This window comes from Strongylocentrotus purpuratus, unplaced genomic scaffold (genome assembly GCF_000002235.5).
Source record: "Strongylocentrotus purpuratus isolate Spur 01 unplaced genomic scaffold, Spur_5.0 spur5_scaffold_6, whole genome shotgun sequence".
In the NCBI taxonomy this organism is placed as follows: Eukaryota; Metazoa; Echinodermata; class Echinoidea; order Camarodonta; family Strongylocentrotidae; genus Strongylocentrotus; species Strongylocentrotus purpuratus.
Window position 1 is genome coordinate 50382172 of NW_022145612.1, and position 12590 is coordinate 50394761.

Consider the following 12590-nt stretch of genomic DNA (forward strand, 5'->3'; position numbering starts at 1 on the left):
ATTTGTACAAGACTATTTTCATCTATATATCACAGAATGGTGATTACATAATTCTCCCAAACTGCACAAATGTATCATTTGCCTCTGCTGCTTTTACAATGTAGCACACAAAAATATGATCTGCTCAGGTACAAATCATATCTACGACCTGGGGAGTGTTTCACAAAGATCCTAAGTTGAACTTATCTCTAAGTTGGACTTAACAATTATGGAAAGCCGTTAGCATCTTTGAAAATATTTTGTAAAAGTTATTTTAAAAGTCATGAAATGTTGATTCAAATCATTCATATTTTCTATTATGATGAGAGATTTCATGTTCTTGATGTGGAATTCATGAAAAGTCTAAAATACTTGAATTTTTGCTTTTGAATCTATTCTATTTTAAGGCCACAAATGGCTCTCCATAATTTTAAAGTCCAACTTAGTGTTAAGTTTGACTTAAAATCTTTGTGAAACACCCCCCTGGTGTATTGATTATAAACACGATACATTTCTTTGGTGTATATATATATATCTCATAATTCATCTTTTCAACTCTAAATAAGTTTCAATCGTTATCTCTGATTCAGGACTGCTTAACGATGGTGCCGGACGACACAAGTCAACAAGCAGTGATGTAAGAGGAGGAGGAGGAGATACAGAAGGAGAAGAAGAGCTAGATCTACTCTATGATCCTTGCCTTAATTGCTATTTTGACCCGAGGACTGGCAAGTACTATGAATTGGCATAAAGGTACTATTCTTTAAAGTTTTTTATTAATTGAAGTTTCATATTTCATACAAAAAAAGTTATGCTCGTATTCATGATGTCATGTATTTTGCAGAGTGATTCGACTTTACAACTGCCGGCAGCTGAGTCATTATGCAGATTTTATCAGTCAGTGGATTTTTTCCTCCAATTTCTCAACAAGGGCACACGTTGTTGATTACGTAGTAATCTCTTTCTTATGCAACTAGTGTAAATAATTATTTGTTTTATAGTAGTGAAACACAAGTCGTTATTTACTGTACATTATTTTTAGATCCATCCATTGCAACTGGTTGTTACCATCAGTACTGTGGAATACTGGTTGTGTTAGTCAGAGTATTTTTCAGAAAATGACAATATAAAGAATTATCGGTTCTCTCTATTGTTTACACAATAATTTGTTAATGTTGTAATTGAGCATGGTAGTGACAGTGAAAAAAACACTTTGTTTGGTTGGAGTGTAGGTCAGTTTAATTAAAATCATTGGTTGGTTTAAGGGCTATTCACTATGAACATGACTGACATAGAAAGCGGACAAAATATACAGTTCCTCAGGTAGACAATGGAACATCCCTTCACTGCTATTATGTAAAAATGTGTAGAACAGGTGTCACATGCATATTCACCTTTTTACATAATAGCAGTGAAGGGATGTTCCTTTGTCTACCTGAGGAACTGTATATTTTGTCCGCTTTCTTTGTTGTCATGTTCATAGTGAATGTAACACGATGGTCTGGAATTTAGAAATGGGAACATCTACATGAATGTGTCTGAAACATAGATCATCCATTGAAAGCACATTTTATGCCTTTGACCAATACTTTTGATCACCTTTAAGCTACCCATTGTATGTTGTATTTTAGACCACTATGAGTACCGTAGCTCTTCTTGAATTCTGAAATAATTTGTTGTTGTTCATGTACATGAACATACAGTAAGTAAATTCTTACATCATCAACCATAAAAGGAATGACAGGCATAAAAGGGATGGAGATTCTACATGAGTGTGCTAAATTTCATCATTTTCAGTTCCAACCATAAATGCCTACAGCATTTTGATATTGTATATACAGTCAAACCTGCTTTAGTGACTACCTGTCTACAAAGACCACCTGTCTTCAAGGACCACATTTTTTGTTTCCCTTGAAAATGGTTTCTCATTGAATCATGTACTAAAGGAACCTGTCTATAAAGACCACCTGTCTACAAAGACCACATTTTTTGTTTCCCTTGAAAATGGTTTCTCATTGAAACATGTACGTAAGGAACCTGTCTACAAAGACCACCTGTCTACAAAGGCCACTTTTCATGTTTCCCTTGGGTGGTCACTATAGACAGGTTTGACTGTACATGTAGCCGAAGTACAACGATTTAGCTTTCAGATTAAAATTCATATTTTCATCTTGTTTTAAAAAAAATGGAGAACTCTGCCTCAGATTTTATCTCCATATTGTTTTCTTTAAAAGGAAAAAGAGGCATGGTACCGGTATAGTAATACTGTTTTATAATGACTCTTATAAGGTTTGTTTCTAATAGTATGTGCCATTGTCATGAATATGACCTTTCAAAAAGAGATGGACTAAATGAAAAATATTGATCTAAATCACCTTTGCTCTTTGTAGAACAGATCAAGTGTGTGATTGTAGCATTGCCTTCATTGAAATAGCTGTTTAACATAGTGGCAATAAAATAAATGGAAATAAGTAAGTTTTTGTGTCACATTTTCACATTTATAATTTACGTAGAGTTTTTTTGCTTGAAACTTTAATATGCAACAATAGAAATACATTTACTACCTTGGGATTTCATGTTTGTTTGCACTTTGACACAAAAATGTTTTGACTTTGCAGGTTATTTTATTACTGCTATTTTTATCAATTTGTGTGTTTGTGTGAGAGAGGTGATACAGAGTTGAAGTTGAATGCCTTGTAGTCTTAATTAATGATTGTCTATAAGAATCATAACCTTTTCTATGTAATACCTTGATTGATTTAGTGTACTTGTATGGTTTATAAACCAAAAAAAGTTGACATCTACATGTACTCTGTATGAATAGCTGAATAGTGATTTTTTCTTTCAGTGACTGCAAAGTAATAATTTCATGTAATGCTGAAGCATGTCTGAAGGTTGGATTAAATGGGATCAATTGAATCACATAACATACATTAAGGGTATTGTAGACATTCATCAGAGTATTGGTTGTGCAGACGAGCCAGACATGTGTGGTTTGTTAACCCACTCTTTATGAAAACCAGCCCCTGTGGTTCCTTGTATTTGCTCTAGCCTAGGGGAAGGTAGTCAAAGGGTTAACAATCCATATCAGCCTTTTCTTTCAGTTCCAGGAACTTCAACAAAAGTATTTGGATATATCGTCAACGTCAAGGAATTTAGTTGATCATACAGTACTTATAGGATTTACATTGACATTTTTTGTTTGTGCATACTTGAAACTTATACAACAATAGATATACATTAACTACCTTCCGGATTACATGACGTTTGTTTGCACTAGGACACCTACCCCCTGGACAACCAACCTCTGGATAACCATCCTGAGTAGAAGTTTTCTTCTTTCACTAAAAATATGTTTCAATTAATGAGTTTAGTACTTGTAGACCATTTCTTCACACTTTCTGTTACAGTAGGTGGGATGATGATGATATGGTTGTAACTTAAATTTTTGTTCGCCCTGACCTTAAATTTCTTTAAACGTAGAGGGGATAGCCTACATAATCCACGATCTGTTGCACTCATTTTCATTGCAAAAGGGGCGGGAGGAATCTTAATGAAAAAATAGGAATTAAAGAGATCATGGGATGGGATGTTTCAATTTCTGCAGCATTGACAAATATTTGTTCAAAGAAATGTTCTAGTTGAGGTATCTTACAGTAGGTTTGTATGTTGCAGTCGTGGTTTATAAGATTCATCAAAGTATGTTTTGTAAATTCAAGGAAAATGTTATTTAACCTGTAAAGGGCAGATATAAAAGAGATAGATGCATACATTCCAAGTTATTATATCTACCTACCGTCCATGTGGTCTATACTCTGTATAGTGTGTCTTTATAAGTTCTGATTGCTATTTTGTGTGAGTGAACTTGTGTTTTTTATACATGTATGTACATGATTGTATTTAACATTATATTATGTGATCATTTTATCTTGTTAACTATCTCTAATTTGGTTACATTTATTTGCATACACATGCCCTAAAACTGTGGAATAACTTACCGTTAGAAAATAAAGAAATCACTTCATTTGTGAATGGATACTTACACAGTAAGATAGTCATATTTTCATTTTTCATCAAAGAACCCTGTTTTTGTGTAATTCTGTTCAGCTGGACTGATAGGGTTGTAGATTTAAATAGTGATAGGTAGTATTGAATGTTAATTTGTATTCTTGTTGCTTTACTGTACTAAAAATTGTATGTACCAATACCTACACAAATTGTTTCAATGAATAGCACTGTTAATAGATATTCAGTTATACTTGTCTAGATATAAATGTCTTTCAGAAAGTGTGTACTATAATGAAAATGTATTCACATAGCAGCCTTAGCAGAGCTCCACACTTATTTTTTTTGCAAGAAAGTCAGAATTTAACGTTTTAGAGTCTATATGCATGAGCCCTATGTAAACATTTTGTTACCATACTTTTAGGCAGAAATGTGAGTAATGTGAATAATGTACCGTATGTTATAATTCAGATCACATAAATGTAGCCTGTACAATCACATGTTGACAATTCATTTATCACCAGTTGTATTCATTTTGACTGCACGCTCGTTCCTTTGTTAGATTGAGACATTGTTATGATATTGGTGAAAATTGAAAAACACATTCTTTTGGTGATACTGATTCAAAAGCCAACTTTGGCTTTTTCCAACGTAAGAGACCTAAAAGTGAAATGAGTCGCAATGTTTCTTAACCGTTGAGATAGAGATAATCTAGATCATCAGTCGATTTACTATTGTATTCTACTATTCTTATAAAGGAAAAGTGCGGTAGAGCATTAAATGACATGTACTCAGAATCGCTACTTGCTTAACCTCTTTAAATTCACTACATACCTGATACCTTTAGGACAATATGACTTTCATGTTTATTTTGGATCATTTTGCCAATGTCATAACCCCGTATTCCCAGCTGATGTAATTTGTGTCGAGATGTCTCTTTGATATACAGAGAGCTCTCCCATGTCAGTAATCAGGTACCCCCATAGAGAGCTTAATTGTATCTATTTCAAACCAGCGGGGGAGATCATATCATCAAATTTGCGGGTCAACTCATGTTTCGTTGTCGTGGTAACAGAAATTTTCCGATACATTCAGGGGATTTTCCTCTCAGATTTGAAGGAATGGACAAGAAATGTGATTTCATGTTTGAACGGTACTGCTACTCGGAGAGAAATAAAAATGTGGTAAATGAAACTTGAGAAGAATACAACTTGGCAAGGATTTTTAGAGGTATATTGCAATCCGATTTCATCTATCAAACAACATTTTGTCCATTATTATATAACTATTGAAGTGGTTTTACACCAAATGGCAATGAATGTTTTCAGAGAATTGCTGAAAAGTACAATTAATAAGAGTTTGACTTACTATTAAGGACATATTAGAAAATCTCAAATGATTTCAGCCATACAAAGCAAGGAATCGAAATTGACTCAGAGAAAAAAATGTATTCTCACTTTTGATACTAAATTATGTTAGAATATCCAGCCTCTAGTAAAAAAAAAAAAAAAAAAAAAAGGGGGAGATTGCTACGATTTGAAACTCCTGGAAACTTTCTCTCTCTTGTGATTTTTCTTCTGTTGTTAAGCTGTGATATAATTATAGACTATCTGGTAATGGGTGGGCTTAGTATTCACTGGTGGTTCAGATGGTCTCTCCAGATGTTGAAGTACTGGTGTGTAGAAATTTTGGTCAACTTATTTATAGGTAGCTAGTGTGTTACAGTCCCTATTTTTCCTGGAAATCGGAAAACTGATTACAGGAAATAGAAAGCTATATTTAGTTTAATATCCTCTAACAAAATTTGAAGGAGAAAGCTGCTGAGATTATCTATGAAGTGATAGCTTATATAATTATAACATAAGTTGATGGTGGACTATTTGTAGTTTACATGTACTTAATGAGTGTGGTAAAAGCCCAAATAAAATATGATAAAAGGATGTATGTGAGTCTTTCCACTTTCAAAAAATATTTTTAAAAACATTTTGAAGCAATCAAAGTAAAGATTATCAGTCAAATTCTGTCTCTATTTTTTTCTTTAATCTAAATATATCATACAATAATGAGCAATTTCTCTTCACTTTTATTGTATGGGATTTTAAAAATAAATAGTTTTCATAAACATTACAGGATGCTGTTCACGTCATTATATGTATGGGGGTCATGTTTATGCAAATCACAAAAAACTTTGTATTTTTGGATTTATATTGTCAAGAGTGAGTACTGTAATTGATGAAATGTGTGGAAGCTTTAAATTTGTACTATTTCTTCACGGAACGTATGAAATGGAATCCAAATCCCATTTTCTCTGTAGTCTTCGATAGTTGTCATTGCTTTGTATCAGTTCCTTGCATACTGGTATATGGATATATGTTGTGACTCCACCAAGTTTTTGAAGGAAAACATATTGTGATTTATGACCAGAGAGCAGAGTTCCAGTATTATGTTGAAGAGATACAACCACCATACTGTCTTGTTTATATTTGGTAATAAAAGTTCCTCCAACTCTTGCATCTATGTGTAGTTCAAAAGTTCCAACTCTTGCATCTATGTGTAGTTCAAAAGTAGAAAGTTATTTTGGTAACCGTAAACATATCTGGGGTAAAGAGAGAGACGTGATGAATTTACCAAGTATCTATTTCTGTAGAATTTGTCTCCCCAACCTATCTACATGTATTTATATGTTTTCCTCTACTCTCTTTAGCCCTGTCCATTGTTTATACCGATGCAACCTCATTTTCTATGTTGTTTGTTTGTTTTTATTTTTTAAATTTGTTTTCTCCTTTGTTGTTTGTGTTCTCCTCATCTCTCTTTAAAACAAAAAGTTTTCTCATCTTTTCTCCCCTTCTCCTTCCTCCTTCCATCCTATGCTCTGTCTTCATTCTTATCAGTTCCCCTTCTCTCTTTAACTCTCTTCTAGATATCTTCACCTCAGCATCTCCCTATCTCCACTCACTCTTCCACCTTCCCTCCCTCATGCACATTGTGTTACCCATTTTCCATTTTTACTCGCACTGAATTCAAAGAAGGGCATTTTCTTGCAATACTCATAAATATTTCCATTTTGTCAACAATCTGAATTAATTGCTTTTACAAAATAAATTGTTAGGTAATAGGACATTGATGGGCTCATTTGTTTATTAAGATTTACATGTATATCATCATCATTATCATTATTGTGTTTTAATGACTTCCTTTATGATATAAACAAAGATTAGTTCTCTGCTGTTTTGATCTAGTATGAATACAGATATTTGTTCATGTTTTAATTTCTATATTGTATTTATTATTGATGCACATAAACTGTACTTTGGACTTTGTGTGATATTTTTGCTTGCAAATGATGTTTCAATTTATTCTTAAATCCTGCCAAGCCTTAAGTGTGAGACTAAATAGCATAATATCCAAGTGATAAGTTTTCCTTTCTTAAAAGTACTACTTAATATGCTAAACAAAATGTGTGTGTTACTATTTTGATGAGATTGTGTGTAAGCACCCATCTATGGGAAGAAAATATAAGACTCTAGTAGTTCAAAATGATATTTATGTATGAAATGTAATATATTCACCTTGTAAATAATACATATTTTGCACTATTTGAAACTATGCCACTTGTAAATATCTCACTCACTTTGTGGATTGTGATGTAAATATGAATGCATATTAAAGCAAAGTGATAACATCTGATAAAAAGAGACATTTTAAAGAATTCTTCATTTAGACTGTCTAATTTTGGTGTAGCTTTCTAGCGAGGAAATGTGGTGACGTTGTGTGAATCCTTTATATTAGGTTAAAGGTTCAAGCCTTTGTTTGCTGAGAACCAGAAGGGCGTTAACTCATACACTTTTAAATAGAGTTGATAATGCACTTCTAGCTCTGAACAGACATTTTGAATTTGTTTTATTGAAAACTTCTACAATTTTTAAATTTTAAAGAAAGTGCATATCTTGTTATATGATGTGAGATGCTCCACTTAATAAAACTCTTTAGAAATGATCATGATATGCCTTTCTATCTAGTTTTAGACCTTTTGCCGAACTTCCTTGATGAGGCCCTCAAGTATCCATATAACCATTTAATACCCCAAAATGTTCATTTCATTCACCCGGGTCAAGGGTGGTAAATGTAGATTAATGACTTTCCAAAAGACGATGGTGCCCTGGCTAGGATTCAAGCCCCATAACACTTGATCCGTTGACCCGATCCGCTGACTGCTGATTTAGCTACTAGTTAAGTTCAAGTTCAAGTTTAAGTTTATTTGTCTTTCTTCCAACATGAATGTAATACAATTTAAGAAATTTATAACATGTAGAGTATATAATTATGGAACACTATAAGGATCAAGTTCATATAATGCAGAAAAAAGAAGAAAAAAAAGACGAGGAGACCTAATTAAAGCTTAGCTTGTAGAGGTCAGGTCCCTAGTGAAACCATGCTTTAGGCCCTCCTCACCCTCCCAGGTACTTCAAACGCTACGATAATTGAAATAAAAGTTGTCCAGCTACAGACACCTTTTTTGCTACTCATTTCGACGCATGCGCACTAACGGTCCCTCTCATACACGTACCGATAATCTCACCCCCCCCCCCTATTACTAATAATATATCAATTAAACTTCTAAACGGTTACTTCTTGTTTCATTTTTTCATTTTATTATTATTATCATTATTATGACCATAATTGTTATCGTCATATTATTGTTATTATAATTATTGTTATTTTTATCATTATTTTCATTATTATTATTAATGTTATTATTATCATTATCATTATAATTAGCATCTTTCGATGAATTCTTATTTGTATAATTATTGTTATTGCTATTATTATTATTGTTATCATTACTTATTCAGAGTTGTTGTTTTTGTTATTGCAGAACCAACTGACACTGATTTTTTTTCCTCAAAATGTACTAATCTTTTATAATTTTGATTGTGCTTCTAAATCAGTGATATTAGAAGCACGATAAGACCCGAATAGCGCATCCTTACATGTTTGTCCTCATTGATAGATATCATTTCATTTTAGTTTTATCGTCTTTTTATCGGTGAACCCGCCAATAAAAATTAATATAGCGAGTCTTTGATTCTGTGTATTTGTATTTATATACACCATATGCGATAAAACGTGCATTAACCAAAGGTCGAACTTATCTAGGTTCTTCATTGCATTCTGTCTTCTGCAGATAAATGGCGAGATAGTTGGTCGAGTTTTGTATTCCAAGCAAATACGGGTCTATTCGTGAGATAAACTTGCAAGATAAACAATTTATTGTCCCCATAAATGCATTTCCATCTACATGTAAATGAGAGCATTAGCACAGGAGCTGTAAATCTCGTTCCCCGAACCATGCTTACCATTGTGATTAATACCTCAATAAATTGTGTAACTTAATGTCTAAACATTTTAATAATACATGAGATTTATATAGCGCCATTATCCATTTTAATTAAATGCTCAAGGCGCTTTAATACTCATTTAGGTTTCTTTTTCTCATGTCGATTATTATAATAAAAAATTACCGCCAGAAATACCATTCTGACTGCTTTATCTTTGTAAGAATATGAATTTTAAGAGAATGCTACTTGTAAATGCTAACGTAATTCACTCTTAAATGTGTGATGATATACAATATACAAATATTTTAAAACAACTAAATTGTATACAGCCAAGAGTAAGATCTTACTGTTTTTCACAGATTTTGAAGAATTTAAAGTACAGTATGCAAGCATTATAGTCGCGTGGTTGTGTGCAAACCAAAGAAACTATATTGGGTAGATTCTATATAATGTTGAAATGAAGCCTCTTTGAAAATGCTTTCAATAAAGTGATCAATTTTATGTGTAATGTCATCAAAGTTTCTCTTCTTTGTAAACTTGGGGACGTCTTAGAAAGTCTAGAACCGCCATTACTTGTTTCAACTTGAATCAGAGTTTGAAGAGTGAACACCATAGGTTCTTTCGCAACTGCAGTATATTATGACGTATATTCTATTTTTAGTCAATCTGTGGTAAAACGGTAGCCAAGGTATACGAACGCTTCAGCCAGATATCTTTACGATGCATACAAGACCTTTGTACTGTTTGTTAGTGTCATTAGTCCAACATAGAAGGGTATTAGGCCATGTAAAATTGATTACATGTTGATCGTCCGGATTTTTTGAAAAAGAGGAGGAGGGTGTACCATGTTATTTGATATTTGATATTTTTCCCAAGATGGCTGCCGCGTGTAAAATCCAGTGCTAGAGCGCGGCCACGCTATCGTGAGGTATCTGCGATGCGATGATCAGTCGACTTGATCAACTCGAGCTAGCTAGCTCCTCGACTCGATCAACTCGAGCTAGCTAGCTCCTCGACTCGAGCATATACATGCGATATATGCATGAGCAGCGCATGCATCATCGCATCATTTTTTAGCGCAGCTTCACTTCAGCATATCGCTGATCATATAGCATATCAACCACTATACATTTCAATACAATTTTTTCTAGAGTCTTAGTATGTTTGTACAAGAATATTTGAACAGCGTATTTGAAGAAAAGGTGGAAAAGATGCATATGGTATTAAAGTATTTTGTGTTGTTTTCTGAATAAAAAGAAAATATATCAAATATCAAATATAAGGAGGCGGGCGGAAAAAAGGAAGCGGGCGGGGACGATCAACATGAAATCAATTTTACATGGCCTTAGTCTTGTATTATAGGGTATAGCATGCTGGTAAAATAATGCCAAAGTTTGCGTTTATGAAGCACACCAAAAACAAAAAACTAATACAATTCCAAAGAGATAAATACAACCAACAACATGTCTCGTTGCCCATTACACCTTACTTGACATACACAATATATTTGTTTTACAATAATGAGAGAGATAGAGAGAGAGAGAGATCCGGAAAATTAACATTTCTGTATCGTTTATAAGATAATTTTGGACTTGTGCCCATGCTTGTGCCCCCCCCCCCCCCGGGTCCGGCCAGATATTCCTGAATCCACCACTGATAATGCCTGAAACTACCCGATATGCTTACTAACATAATTTTAAAGATTCATGAAATTCGTCCCCATTTTTCGACTTTAATAAAGTTGCATCGTACCTTTAAAGCGATCAACAGATCGTACCTTATGCCTAAGTGTAGTTGACATGCAAACAATGCGATGATAGAACAAGATAATAGCAGCGCTTCCATTCTTGTAGAGAGAATTTTACAGTTGTTTGAATTCCGTACCTAATTATCCATTCAACGATTGTTATCGTGTACATGTACAAAGTGCGAGGCCCTTAACCGACCTTCCGAAGTGTAAATTATGGATTTTGCATGCGTTAGAAAGATAGATTTGTCATAATTATTTTAGACGAGTAGTGTACAAATTGCAACACGCATCGATTTTTTTCCTCCATATATTTATATACGTCAATAATAGATCCGTGTGTCGGTGTGTATGAAATTTACCATACCACAATGATGTTGAATTATGATTGAGAACTCATGCTGTCCTTTTATAGGGTGATGTGATACAATTTCCATTGCAATGATTGAAAAACATTTCCTGAAGGTGCTTGCAGTTAGGCAACATACAGCCGAGTGTTGTCATTACTGCTAATTTCTGTTATGTTGTCATATCCCACTTTAATACCAGCCTGTTCAGTTCATGCCATTTTTGTTTTAGAAGAAGCAGCACATGGTTGAAACAATAAAGCGAAGACAGCAGAAAAGCGTGCAATCCTAATTCATGAGGGTGGTTGGACCTATACAGACCATAGTCGGAATCACCGATTTACCAGGAATAACTAAAATGATCAAAATGAACATCAATACAGACTGTTAAGACAATGAACATACTTCTTTCGACCAAGAATGAAACATATAGACAGACAGAAAGACAGACAGGACGGACAGAGATTCCGATGTGCAAACTGTACACTGAAAATCAAAACCATGTCGAAATGGATGTTGTTCTAAATGTGCTTTGTTTAGTGTGTAAGGCATTTTAAACATGTAATTAATAACAAATTGTGAAATAATAATACATGTATGGCAAAGAGAAGGAAATAAGGCAGACTAAAATCAGTGTATAAACTACCAAGGACATGAGTTGAGCGAATGTGTCGCCGAGTTGTTCGGTGAAATGGTTCGCCCAATCAAAAAGCAGCGGTTTGCATGGCGAACAAGCCCCACCTCTTCTGACCAATCAAAAAGCGCCAAACACGGAGCAGTACACGCTGACTGGTGTCATTGGTCATCAGTTAATCGGTAGGATACAATGTTTATCTATCTCACAGAAGCTGAAGAAACGATTGTAAAGATGAAGATAATAAATAGCTGTCTTTTAGCATAGCCAAACCCAGTAGTCAGAGTCAGAAATTATGTTGGAGTCGAATAAGTATAATTATGTCAAGGTCATTTACCAGCCTAGGCATTACAGGTATCTTAAATTGTTTTCCCTTTTTCGCACAGCCACTACTAATATCAATACAGTGTGCAAGACTATAAAAATGTGTGTATTCACATGGAGTTACTAAAGCTTTAGTGACTCCATGCTATCCAGTACTTTGGTAAAGAATACATAATCGAACTATAGTATGTGCTTAAAGAGTAATGGTAGCTGTC